Consider the following 14,256-nt stretch of genomic DNA (forward strand, 5'->3'; position numbering starts at 1 on the left):
GAGAAATGGAATCTCTCTACAGACTTCAGGACACAGTTGGATTCTGTCAGGCCCTGTGAATTTTACACCTCAAAGTAACAGGCTGATTCTGGATGGTGTAAAAGAGGTGTATATAGGACTGGGGAGAAATGGAATCTCTTTACAGACTTCAGGACACAGTTAAATTCTGTCAGGCTCTGTGTACTTTACACCTCAAAGTAACAGGCTGATTCTGGATGGTGTAAAAAAGGTGCATAGATGACTGGGGAGAAATGGAATCTCTCTACAGACTTCTGGACACAGTTGGATTCTGTCAGGCCCTGTGTATTTTACACCTCAAAGTAACAGGCTGATTCTGGATGGTGTAAAAAAGGTGTATGGAGGACTGGGGAGAAATGGAATCTCTCTATAGACTTCAGGACACAGTTGTATTCTGTCAGGTCCTGTGTATTTTACACCTCAAAGTAACAGGCTGATTCTGGATGGTGTAAAAAGGTGTATAGAGGACTGGGGAGAAATGGAATCACTCTACAGACTTCAGGACACAGTTGTATTCTGTCAGGCCCTGTGTATTTTACACCTCAAAGTAACAGGCTGATACTGGATGGTGTAAAAAAAGGTGTATAGAGGACTGGGGACAAAATGAATCAATCTACAGACTTCAGGACACAGTTGTATTCTGTCAGGCCCTGTGTATTTTACACCTCAAAGTAACAGGCTGATTATGGATGGTGTAAAAAAGGTTTATAGAGGACTGGGGAGAAATGGAATCTATCTACAGACATCATGACACAGTTGTATTCTGTCAGACCCTGTGTATATTACACCTCAAAGTAACAGGCTGATTCTGGATGGTGTAAAAGAGGTGTATAGAGGACTGGGGAGAAATGGAATCTCTCTATAGACTTCAGGACACAGATGGATTCTTTCAGACCCTGTGTATTTTACACCTCAAAGTGACAGGCTGATTCTGGATGGTGTAAAAGAGGTGTATAAATGACTGGGGAGAAATGGAATCTCTCTACAGACTTCAGGACACAGTTGGATTCTGTCAGGCTCTATTTATTTTACACCTCAAAGTAACAGGCTGATTCTGGATGGTTTAAAAAAGGTGTATTGAGGAGTCTTGAGAAATGGAATCTCTCTACAGACTTCAGGACACAGTTGTATTCTGTCAGGCCCTGTGTATTTTACACCTCAAAGTAACAGGCTGATTCTGGATGGTTTAAAAAAGGTTTATAGAGGACTTGGGAGAAATGGAATCTCTCTACAGACTTCAGGACACAGTTGGATTCTGTCAGGCCCTGTGAATTTTACACCTCAAAGTAACAGGCTGACTCTGGATGGTGTAAAAGATGTGTATATAGGACTGGGGAGAAATGGAATCTCTTTACAGACTTCAGGACACAGTTGAATTCTGTCAGGCTCTGTGTATTTTACACCTCAAAGTAACAGACTGATTCTGGATGGTGTAAAAAAGGTGTATAGAGGACTGGGGAAAAATGGAATCTCTCTACAGACTTCAGGACACAGTTGGATTCTGTCAGGCCCTGTGTATTTTACACCTCCAAGTAACAGGCTGATTCTGGATGGTGTAAAAAAGGTGTATAGAGGACTGGGGAGAAATGGAATATATCTATAGACTTCAGGACACAGTTGGATTCTGTTAGACCCTGTGTATTTTACACCTCAAAGTAACAGGCTGATTCTGGATGGTGTAAAAGAGGTGTATAGAGGACTGGGGAGAAATGGAATCTCTCTATAGACTTCAGGACACAGATGGATTCTTTCAGACCCTGTGTATTTTACACCTCAAAGTAACAGGCTGATTCTGGATGGTGTAAAAGAGGTGTATAAATGACTGGGGAGAAATGGAATCTCTCTACAGACTTCAGGACACAGTTGGATTCTGTCAGGCTCTATTTATTTTACACCTCAAAGTAACAGGCTGATTCTGGATGGTTTAAAAAAGGTGTATTGAGGAGTCTTGAGAAATGGAATCTCTCTACAGACTTCAGGACACAGTTGTATTCTGTCAGGCCCTGTGTATTTTACACCTCAAAGTAACAGGCTGATTCTGGATGGTTTAAAAAAGGTTTATAGAGGACTTGGGAGAAATGGAATCTCTCTACAGACTTCAGGACACAGTTGGATTCTGTCAGGCCCTGTGAATTTTACACCTCAAAGTAACAGGCTGACTCTGGATGGTGTAAAAGATGTGTATATAGGACTGGGGAGAAATGGAATCTCTTTACAGACTTCAGGACACAGTTGAATTCTGTCAGGCTCTGTGTATTTTACACCTCAAAGTAACAGACTGATTCTGGATGGTGTAAAAAAGGTGTATAGAGGACTGGGGAAAAATGGAATCTCTCTACAGACTTCAGGACACAGTTGGATTCTGTCAGGCCCTGTGTATTTTACACCTCCAAGTAACAGGCTGATTCTGGATGGTGTAAAAAAGGTGTATAGAGGACTGGGGAGAAATGGAATATATCTATAGACTTCAGGACACAGTTGGATTCTGTTAGACCCTGTGTATTTTACACCTCAAAGTAACAGGCTGATTCTGGATGGTGTAAAAGAGGTGTATAGAGGACTGGGGAGAAATGGAATCTCTCTATAGACTTCAGGACACAGATGGATTCTTTCAGACCCTGTGTATTTTACACCTCAAAGTAACAGGCTGATTCTGGATGGTGTAAAAGAGGTGTATAAATGACTGGGGAGAAATGGAATCTCTCTACAGACTTCAGGACACAGTTGGATTCTGTCAGGCTCTATTTATTTTACACCTCAAAGTAACAGGCTGATTCTGGATGGTTTAAAAAAGGTGTATTGAGGAGTCGGGAGAAATGGAATCTCTCTACAGACTTCAGGACACAGTTGTATTCTGTCAGGCCCTGTGTATTTTACACCTCAAAGTAACAGGCTGATTCTGGATGGTTTAAAAAAGGTTTATAGAGGACTTGGGAGAAATGGAATCTCTCTACAGACTTCAGGACACAGTTGGATTCTGTCAGGCCCTGTGAATTTTACACCTCAAAGTAACAGGCAGACTCTGGATGGTGTAAAAGAGGTGTATATAGGACTGGGGAGAAATGGAATCTCTTTACAGACTTCAGGACACAGTTGAATTCTGTCAGGCTATGTATATTTTACACCTCAAAGTAACAGGCTGATTCTGGATGGTGTAAAAAAGGTGTATAGAGGACTGGGGAGAAATGGAATCTATCTATAGACTTCAGGACACAGTTGGATTCTGTTAGACCCTGTGTATTTTACACCTCAAAGTAACAGGCTGATTCTGGATGGTGTAAAAGAGGTGTATAGAGGACTGGGGAGAAATGGAATCTCTCTACAGACTTCAGGACACAGTTGTATTCTGTCAGGCCCTGTGTATTTTATACCTCAAAGTAACAGGCTGATTCTGGATGGTGTAAAAGAGGTGTATAGAGAATTGGGGAGAAATGGAATATCTCTACTGACTTAAGGACACAGTTGTATTCTGTCAGGCCCTGTGTATATTACACCTCAAAGTAACAGGCTGATTCTGGATGGTGTAGAAAAGGTGTATAGAGGACTGGGGAGAAATGGAATCTCTCTAGAGACTTCAGGACACAGCTGTATTCTGTCAGGCCCTGTGTATTTTACACCTCAAAGTAACAGGCTGATTCTGGATGGTGTAAAAGAGGTGTATAGAAAACTGGGGAGAAATGGAATCTCTCTACACACTTCAGGACACAGTTGTATTCTGTCAGGCCCTGTGTATATTACACATCAAAGTAACAGGCTGATTCTGGATGGTGTAGAAAAGGTGTATAGAGGACTGGGGAGAAATGGAATCTCTCTACAGACTTCAGGACACAGCTGTATTCTGTCAGGCCCTGTGTATTTTACACCTCCAAATAACAGGCTGATTCTGGATGGTGTTAAAGAGGTGTATAGAGGACTGGGGAGAAATGGAATCTATCTACAGACATCATGACACAGTTGGATTCTGTCAGGCCCTGTGTATTTTACACCTCAAAGTAACAGGCCGATTCAGGATGGTGTAAATGAGGTGTATAGAGAACTGTGGAGAAATGGAATCTCTCTACAGACTTCAGGACACAGTTGTATTCTGTCAGGCCCTGTGTATATTACACATCAAAGTAACAGGCTGATTCTGGATGGTGTAGAAAAGGTGTATAGAGGACTGGGGAGAAATGGAATCTCTCTACAGACTTCAGGACACAGCTGTATTCTGTCAGGCCCTGTGTATTTTACACCTCAAAGTAACAGGCTGAATCTGGATGGTGTAAAAGAGGTGTATAGAGGACTGGGGAGAAATGGAATCTATCTACAGACATCATGACAAAGTTGTATTCTGTCAGGCCCTGTGTATATTACACCTCAAAGTAACAGGCTGATTCTGGATGGTGTAAAAGAGGTGTATAGAGGACTGGGGAGAAATGGAATCTCTCTATAGACTTCAGGACACAGATGGATTCTTTCAGACCCTGTGTATTTTACACCTCAAAGTAACAGGCTGATTCTGGATGGTGTAAAAGAGGTGTATAAATGACTGGGGAGAAATGGAATCTCTCTACAGACTTCAGGACACAGTTGGATTCTGTCAGGCTCTATTTATTTTACACCTCAAAGTAACAGGCTGATTCTGGATGGTGTAAAAAAGGTGTATTGAGGAGTCGGGAGAAATGGAATCTCTCTACAGACTTCAGGACACAGTTGTATTCTGTCAGGCCATGTGTATTTTACACCTCAAAGTAACAGGCTGATTCTGGATGGTGTAAAAAAGGTTTATAGAGGACTTGGGAGAAATGGAATCTCTCTACAGACTTCAGGACACAGTTGGATTCTGTCAGGCCCTGTGAATTTTACACCTCAAAGTAACAGGCTGATTCTGGATGGTGTAAAAGAGGTTTATATAGGACTGGGGAGAAATGGAATCTCTTTACAGACTTCAGGACACAGTTAAATTCTGTCAGGCTCTGTGTACTTTACACCTCAAAGTAACAGGCTGATTCTGGATGGTGTAAAAAAGGTGTATAGAGGACTGGGGAGAAATGGAATCTCTCTACAGACTTCTGGACACAGTTGGATTCTGTCAGGCCCTGTGTATTTTACACCTCAAAGTAACAGGCTGATTCTGGATGGTGTAAAAAAGGTGTATGGAGGACTGGGGAGAAATGGAATCTCTCTACAGACTTCAGGACACAGTTGTATTCTGTCAGGTCCTGTGTATTTTACACCTCAAAGTAACAGGCTGATTCTGGATGGTGTAAAAAGGTGTATAGAGGACTGGGAGAAATGGATTCACTCTACAGACTTCAGGACACGGTTGTATTCTGTCAGGCCCTGTGTATTTTACACCTCAAAGTAACAGGCTGATACTGGATGGTGTAAAAAAAGGTGTATAGAGGACTGGGGACAAAATGAATCAATCTACAGACTTCAGGACACAGTTGTATTCTGTCAGGCCCTGTGTATTTTACACCTCAAAGTAACAGGCTGATTATGGATGGTGTAAAAAAGGTTTATAGAGGACTGGCGAGAAATGGAATCTCTCTACAGACTTCAGGACACAGTTGTATTCTGTCAGGTCCTGTGTATTTTACACCTCAAAGTAACAGGCTGATTCTGGATGGGGTAAAAAGGTGTGTAGAGGACTGGGGAAAAATGGAATCTCTCTACAGACTTCAGGACACGGTTGTATTTTGTCAGGCCCTGTGTATTTTACACCTCAAAGAAACAAACTGATTCTGGATGGTGTAAAAAGGTTAATAGAGGACTGGGGAGAAATGGAATCTCTCTACAGACTTCAGGAAACTGTTGTATTCTGTCAGGCTACGTGTATTTTACACCCCAAAGTAACAAGCTGTTTCTGGATGGTGTAAAAAGGTTTATAGAGGACTGGGGAGAAATGGAATCTCTCTACAGACTTCAGGACACAGTTGTTTTCTGTCAGGCCCTGTGTGTTTTACCCCTCAAAGTAACAGGCTGATTCTGAATGGTGTAAAAGAGGTGTATAGAGGACTGGGGAGAAATGGAATCTATCTATAGACTTCAGGACACAGTTGGATTCTGTCAGACCCTGTGTATTTTACACCTCAAAGTAACAGGCTGATTCTGGATGATGTAAAAGAGGTGTATAGAGGACTGGGGAGAAATTGAATTTCTCTACAAACTCCAGGACACAGTTGTATTCTGTCAGGCCCTGTGTATTTTACACCTCGAAGTAACAGGCTGATTCTGGATGATGTAAAAGAGGTGTATAGAGAATTGGGGAGAAATGGAATATCTCTACTGACTTCAGGACACAGTTGTATTCTGTCAGGCCCTGTGTATATTACACCTCAAAATAACATGCTGATTCTGGATGGTGTAGAAAATGTGTATAGAGGACTGGGGAGAAATGGAATCTCTCTACAAACTTCACGACACAGCTGTATTCTGTCAGGCCCTGTGTATTTTACAACTCAAAGTAACAGGCTGATTCTGGATGATGTAAAAGAGGTGTATAGAGGACTGGGGAGAAATGGAATCTATCTACAGACATCATGACACAGTTGGATTCTGTCAGGCCCTGTGTATTTTACACCTCAAAGTAACAGGCTGATTCTGGATGGTGTAAAAGAGGTGTATAGAGAACTGGGGAGAAATGGAATTTCCCTACAGACTTCAGGACACAGTTGTATTCTGTCAGGCCCTGTGTATATTACACATCAAAGTAACAGGCTGATTCTGGATGGTGTAGAAAAGGTGTATAGAGGACTGGGGAGAAATGGAATCTCTCTACAGACTTCAGGACACAGCTGTATTCTGTCAGGCCCTGTGTATTTTACACCTCAAAGTAACAGGCTGAATCTGGATGGTGTAAAAGAGGTGTATAGAGGACTGGGGAGAAATGGAATCTGTCTACAGACATCATGACACAGTTGTATTCTGTCAGGCCCTGTGTATATTACACCTCAAAGTACCTGGCTGATTCTGGATGGTGTAGAAAAGGTTTATAGAGGACTGGGGAGAAATGGAATCTCTCTACAGACTTCAGGAAACAGCTGTATTTTGTCAGGCCCTGTGGATTTTACACCTCAAAGTAACAGGCTGATTCTGGATGGTGTAAAAGAGGTGTATAGAGGACTGGGGAGAAATGGAATCTATCTACAGACATCATGACACAGTCGGATTCTGTCAGGCCCTGTGTATTTTACACCTCAAAGTAACAGGCTGATTCTGGAAGTGTAAAAGAGGTTTATAGAGAACTGGGGAGAAATGGAATCTCTCTACAGACTTCAGGACACAGTTGTATTCTGTCAGACCCTGTGTATATTACACGTCAAAGTAGCAGGCTGATTCTGGATGGTGTAGAAAAGGTGTATAGAGGACTGGGGAGAAATGGAATCTCTCTAAAGACTTCAGGAAACAGCTGTAATCTGTCAGGCCCTGTGTATTTTACACCTCAAAGTAACAGGCTGATTCTGGATGGTGTAAAAGATGTGTATAGAGAATTGGGGAGAAATGGAATATCTCTACTGACTTCAGGACACAGTTGTATTCTGTCAGGCCCTGTGTATATTACACCTCAAAGTAACAGGTTGATTCTGGATGGTGTAGAAAAGTTGTATAGAGTACTGGGGAGAAATGGAATCTCTCTACAGACTTCAGGATACAGCTGTATTCTGCCAGGCCCTGTGTATTTTACACCTCAAAGTAACAGGCTGATTCTGGATGGTGTAAAAGAGGTGTATAGAGGACTGGGGAGAAATGGAATCTATCTACAGACATCATGACACAGTTGGATTCTGTCAGGCCCTGTGTATTTTACACCTCAAAGTAACAGGCTGATTCTGGATGGTGTCAAAGAGGTGTATAGAGAACTGGGGAGAAATGGAATATCTCTACAGACTTCAGGACACAGTTGTATTCTGTCAGGCCCTGTGTATATTACACTTCAAAGTAACAGGCTGATTCTGGATGGTGTAAAAGAGGTGTATAGAGGACTGCGGAGAAATGGAATCTATCTACAGACATTATGACACAGTTGTATTCTGTCAGGCCCTGTGTATATTACACCTCAAAGTACCTGGCTGATTCTGGATGGTGTAAAAGAGGTGTATAGAGGACTGGGGAGAAAATGAATCTCTCTATAGACTTCAGGACACAGTTGGATTCTGTCAGACCGTGTGTATTTTTCACCTCAAAGTAACAGGCTGATTCTGGATGGTGTAAAAGAGGTGTATAAAGGACTGGGGAGAAATGGAATCTCTCTACAGACTTCAGGACACAGTTGGATTCTGTCAGGTCCTGTGAATTTTACACCTCAAAGTAACAGGCTGATTCTGGATGGTGTAAAAGAGGTGTATACAGGACTGGTGAGAAATGGAATCTCTCTAAAGACTTCAGGACACAGTTGAATTTTGTCAGGCTCTGTGTATTTTACACCTCAAAGTAACAGGCTGATACTGGATGGTGTAAAAAAGGTGTATAGAGGACTGGGGAGAAATGGAATCTCTCTGCAGACTTCAGGACACAGTTGGATTCTGTCAGGCCCTGTGTATTTTACACCTCAAAGTAACAGGCGGATTCTGGATGGTGTAAAAAGGTGTATGGAGGACTGGGGAGAAAAGGAATCTCTCTACAAACTTCAGGACACAGTTGTATTCTGTCAGGCCCTGTGTATATTACACCTCAAAGTAACATGCTGATTCTGGAAGGTGTATAGAGGACTGGGGAGAAATGGAATCTCTCTACAGACTTCACGACACAGTTGAATTCTGTCAGGCCCTGTGTATATTACACCTCAAAGTAACAGGTTGATTCAGGATGGTGTAAAAAAAGTAGTATAGAGGACTGGGGACAAAATGAATCAATCTACAGACTTCAGGACACAGTTGTATTCTGTCAGGCCCTGTGTATTTTACACCTCAAAGTAACAGGCTGATTATGGATTGTGTAAAAAAGGTTTATAGAGGACTGGGGAGAAATGGAATCTCTCTACAGACTTCAGGAAACTGTTGTATTCTGTCAGGCTCTGTGTATTTTACACCTCAAAGTAACAAGCTGATTCTGGATGGTGTAAAAAGGTTTATAGACTGGGGAGAAATGGAATCTTTCTACAGACTTCAGGACGCAGTTGTATTCTGTCAGGCCCTGTGTATTTTACACCTCATAGTAACAGGCTGATTCTGGATGGTGTAAAAGAGGTGTATAGAGGACTGTGGAGAAATGGAATCTCTCTATAGACTTCAGGAAACAGTTGGATTCTGTCAGACCCTGTGTATTTTACACCTCAAAGTTACAGGCTGATTCTGGATAGTGTAAAAGAGGTGTATAGAGGACTGGGGAGAAATGAAATCTCTCTACAGACTTCAGGACACAGTTGTATTCTGTCAGGCCCTGTGTATTTTACACCTCAAAGTAACAGGCTGATTCTGGATGGTGTAAAAGAGGTGTATAGAGAAATGGGGAGATATGGAATCTCTATACAGACTTCAGGACACAGTTGTATTCTGTCAGGCCCTGTGTATATTACACCTCAAAGTAACAGGCTGATTCTGGATGGTGTAGAAAAGGTGTATAGAGGACTGGGGAGAAATGGAATCTCTCTACAGACTTCAGGACACAGCTGTATTCTGTCAGGCCCTGTGTATTTTACACCTCAAAGTAACATGCTGATTCTGGATGGTGTAAAAGAGGTGTATAGAGGACTGGGGAGAAATGGAATCTATCTACAGACATCATGACACAGTTGGATTCTGTCAGGCCCTGTGTATATTACACCTCAAAGTACCTGGCTGATTCTGGATGGTGTAATAGAGGTTTATAGAGGACTGGGGAGAAAAGGAATCTCTCTATAGACTTCAGGACACAGTTGGATTCTGTCAGACAGTGTGTATTTTTCACCTCAAAGTAACAGGCTGATTCTGGATGGTGTAAAAGAGGTGTATAAAGGACTGGGGAGAAATGGAATCTCTCTACAGACTTCAGGACACAGTTGGATTCTGTCAGGTCCTGTGAATTTAACACCTCAAAGTAACAGGCTGATTCTGGATGGTGTAAAAGAGGTGTATACAGGACTGGTGAGATACGGAATCTCTCTAAAGACTTCAGGACACAGTTGAATTTTGTCAGGCTCTGTGTATTTTACACCTCAAAGTAACAGGCTGATACTGGATGGTGTAAAAAAGGTGTATAGAGGACTGGGGAGAAATGGAATCTCTCTGCAGACTTCAGGACACAGTTGGATTCTGTCAGGCCCTGTGTATTTTACACCTCAAAGTAACAGGCGGAATCTGGATTGTGTAAAAAGGTGTATGGAGGACTGGGGAGAAAAGGAATCTCTCTACAAACTTCAGGACACAGTTGTATTCTGTCAGGCCCTGTGTATATTACACCTCAAAGTAACATGCTGATTCTGGATGGTGTAAAAGAGGTGTATAGAGGACTGGGGAGAAATGGAATCTATCTACAGACATCATGACACAGCTGTATTTTGTCAGGCCCTGTGGATTTTACACCTCAAAGTAACAGGCTGATTCTGGATGGTGTAAAAGAGGTGTATAGAGGACTGGGGAGAAATGGAATCTATCTACAGACATCATGACACAGTTGGATTCTGTCAGGCCCTGTGTATTTTGCACCTCAAAGTAACAGGCTGATTCTGGAAGTGTAAAAGAGGTTTATAGAGTACTGGGGAGAAATAGAATCTCTCTACAGACTTCAGGACACAGTTGTATTCTGTCAGGCCCTGTGTATATTACACGTCAAAGTAGCAGGCTGATTATGGATGGTGTAGAAAAGGTGTATAGAGGACTGGGGAGAAATGGAATCTCTCTAAAGACATCAGGAAACAGCTGTAATCTGTCAGGCCCTGTGTATTTTACACCTCAAAGTAACAGGCTGATTCTGGATGGTGTAAAAGATGTGTATAGAGGACTGGGGAGAAATGGAATCTCTCTATAGACTTCAGTACACAGATGGATTCTTTCAGACCCTGTGTATTTTACACCTCAAAGTTACAGGCTGATTCTGGATGGTGTAAAAGAGGTGTATAGAGGACTGGGGAGAAATGAAATCTCTCTACAGACTTCAGGACACAGTTGTATTCTGTCAGGCCCTGTGTATTTTACACCTCAAAGTAACAGGCTGATTCTGAATGGTGTAAAAGAGGTGTATAGAGAATTGGGGAGAAATGGAATCTCTCTACAGACTTCATGACACAGTTGTATTCTGTCAGGCCCTGTGTATATTACACCTCAAAGTAACAGGCTGATTCTGGATGGTGTAGAAAATGTGTATAGAGGACTGGGGAGAAATGGAATCTGTCTACAGACTTCAGGACACAGCTGTATTCTGTCAGGCCCTTTGTATTTTACACCTCAAAGTAACATGCTGATTCTGGATGGTGTAAAAGAGGTGTATAGAGGACTGGGGAGAAATGGAATCTATCTACAGACATCATGACACAGTTGGATTCTGTCAGGCCCTGTGTATATTACACCTCAAAGTACCTGGCTGATTCTGGATGGTGTAATAGAGGTGTATAGAGGACTGGGGAGAAAAGGAATCTCTCTATAGACTTCAGGACACAGTTGGATTCTGTCAGACCGTGTGTATTTTTCACCTCAAAGTAACAGGCTGATTCTGGATGGTGTAAAAGAGGTGTATAAAGGACTGGGGAGAAATGGAATCTCTCTACAGACTTCAGGACACAGTTGGATTCTGTCAGGTCCTGTGAATTTTACACCTCAAAGTAACAGGCTGATTCTGGATGGTGTAAAAGAGGTGTATACAGGACTGGTGAGAAATGGAATCTCTCTAAAGACTTCAGGACACAGTTGAATTTTGTCAGGCTCTGTGTATTTTACACCTCAAAGTAACAGGCTGATACTGGATGGTGTAAAAAAGGAGTATAGAGGACTGGGGAGAAATGGAATCTCTCTGCAGACTTCTGGACACAGTTGGATTCTGTCAGGCCCTGTGTATTTTACACCTCAAAGTAACAGGCGGATTCTGGATGGTGTAAAAAGGTGTATGGAGGACTGGGGAGAAATGGAATCTCTCTACAGACTTCAGGACACAGCTGTATTTTGTCAGGCCCTGTGGATTTTACACCTCAAAGTAACAGGCTGATTCTGGATGGTGTAAAAGAGGTGTATAGAGGACTGGGGAGAAATGGAATCTATCTACAGACATCATGACACAGTTGGATTCTGTCAGGCCCTGTGTATTTTACACCTCAAAGTAACAGGCTGATTCTGGATGGTGTAAAAGAGGTTTATAGAGAACTGGGGAGAAATGGAATCTCTCTACAGACTTCAGGACACAGTTGTATTTTGTCAGGCCCTGTGGATTTTACACCTCAAAGTAACAGGCTGATTCTGGATGGTGTAAAAGAGGTGTATAGAGGACTGGGGGGAAATGGAATCCATCTACAGACATCATGACACAGTTGGATTCTGTCAGGCCCTGTGTATTTTACATCTCAAAGTAACAGGCTGATTCTGGAAGTGTAAAAGAGGTTTATAGAGAACTGGGGAGAAATGGAATCTCTCTACAGACTTCAGGACACAGTTGTATTCTGTCAGGCCCTGTGTATATTACACGTCAAAGTAGCAGGCTGATTCTGGACGGTGTAGAAAAGGTGTATAGAGGACTGGGGAGAAATGGAATCTCTCTAAAGACTTCAGGAAACAGCTGTAATCTGTCAGGCCCTGTGAATTTTACACCTCAAAGTAACAGGCTGATTCTGGATGGTGTAAAAGATGTGTATAGAGGACTGGGTAGAAATGGAATCTCTCTATAGACTTCAGTACACAGATGGATTCTTTCAGACCCTGTGTATTTTACACCTCAAAGTAACAGGCTGATTCTTGATGGTGTAAAAGAGGTGTATAAATGACTGGGGAGAAATGGAATCTCTCTACAGACTTCAGGACACAGTTGGATTCTGTCAGGCTCTTTTTATTTTACACCTCAAAGTAACAGGCTGTTTCTGGATGGTGTAAAAAAGGTGTATTGAGGAGTCGGGAGAAATGGAATCTCTCTACAGACTTGATGACACAGTTGTATTGTGCCAGGCCCTGTGTATATTACACATCAAAGTAACAGGCTGATACTGGATGGTTTAAAAAAAGGTGTATAGAGGATTGGGGAGAAATGGAATCTCTCTACAGAATTCAGGACACGGTTGTATTCTGTCAGGCCCTGTGTATTTTACACCTCAATGAAACAAGCTGATTCTGGATGGTGTAAAAAGGTTTATAGAGGACTGGGGAGAAATGGAATCTCTCTACAGACTTCAGGAAACTGTTGTATTCTGTCAGGCTCCATGTATTTTACACGTCAAAGTAACAAGCTGATTCTGGATGGTGTAAAAAGGTTTATAGAGGACTGGGGAGAAATGGAATCTCTCTATAGACTTCAGTACACAGATGGATTCTTTCAGACCCTGTGTATTTTACACCTCAAAGTTACGGGCTGATTCTGGATGGTGTAAAAGAGGTGTATAGAGGACTGGGGAGAAATGAAATCTCTCTACAGACTTCAGGACACAGTTGTATTCTGTCAGGCCCTGTGTATTTTACACCTCAAAGTAACAGGCTGATTCTGAATGGTGTAAAAGAGGTGTATAGAGAATTGGGGAGAAATGGAATCTCTCTACAGACTTCAGGACACAGTTGTATTTTGTCAGGCCATGTGTATATTACACCTCAAAGTAACAGGCTGATTCTGGATGGTGTAGAAAAGGTGTATAGAGGACTGGGGAGAAATGGAATCTGTCTACAGACTTCAGGACACAGCTGTATTCTGTCAGGCCCTTTGTATTTTACACCTCAAAGTAACATGCTGATTCTGGATGGTGTAAAAGAGGTGTATAGAGGACTGGGGAGAAATGGAATCTATCTACAGACATCATGACACAGTTGGATTCTGTCATGCCCTGTGTATATTACACCTCAAAGTACCTGGCTGATTCTGGATGGTGTAATAGAGGTGTATAGAGGACTGGGGAGAAAAGGAATCTCTCTATAGACTTCAGGACACAGTTGGATTCTGTCAGACCGTGTGTATTTTTCACCTCAAAGTAACAGGCTGATTCTGGATGGTGTAAAAGAGGTGTATAAAGGACTGGGGAGAAATGGAATCTCTCTACAGACTTCAGGACACAGTTGGATTCTGTCAGGTCCTGTGAATTTTACACCTCAAAGTAACAGGCTGATTCTGGATGGTGTAAAAGAGGTGTATACAGGACTGGTGAGAAATGGAATC

The sequence above is a fragment of the Dendrobates tinctorius genome, unplaced genomic scaffold (genome assembly GCF_039654945.1).
Source record: "Dendrobates tinctorius isolate UK_male_01 unplaced genomic scaffold, ASM3965494v1 ptg000036l, whole genome shotgun sequence".
Taxonomy (NCBI): domain Eukaryota; kingdom Metazoa; phylum Chordata; class Amphibia; order Anura; family Dendrobatidae; genus Dendrobates; species Dendrobates tinctorius.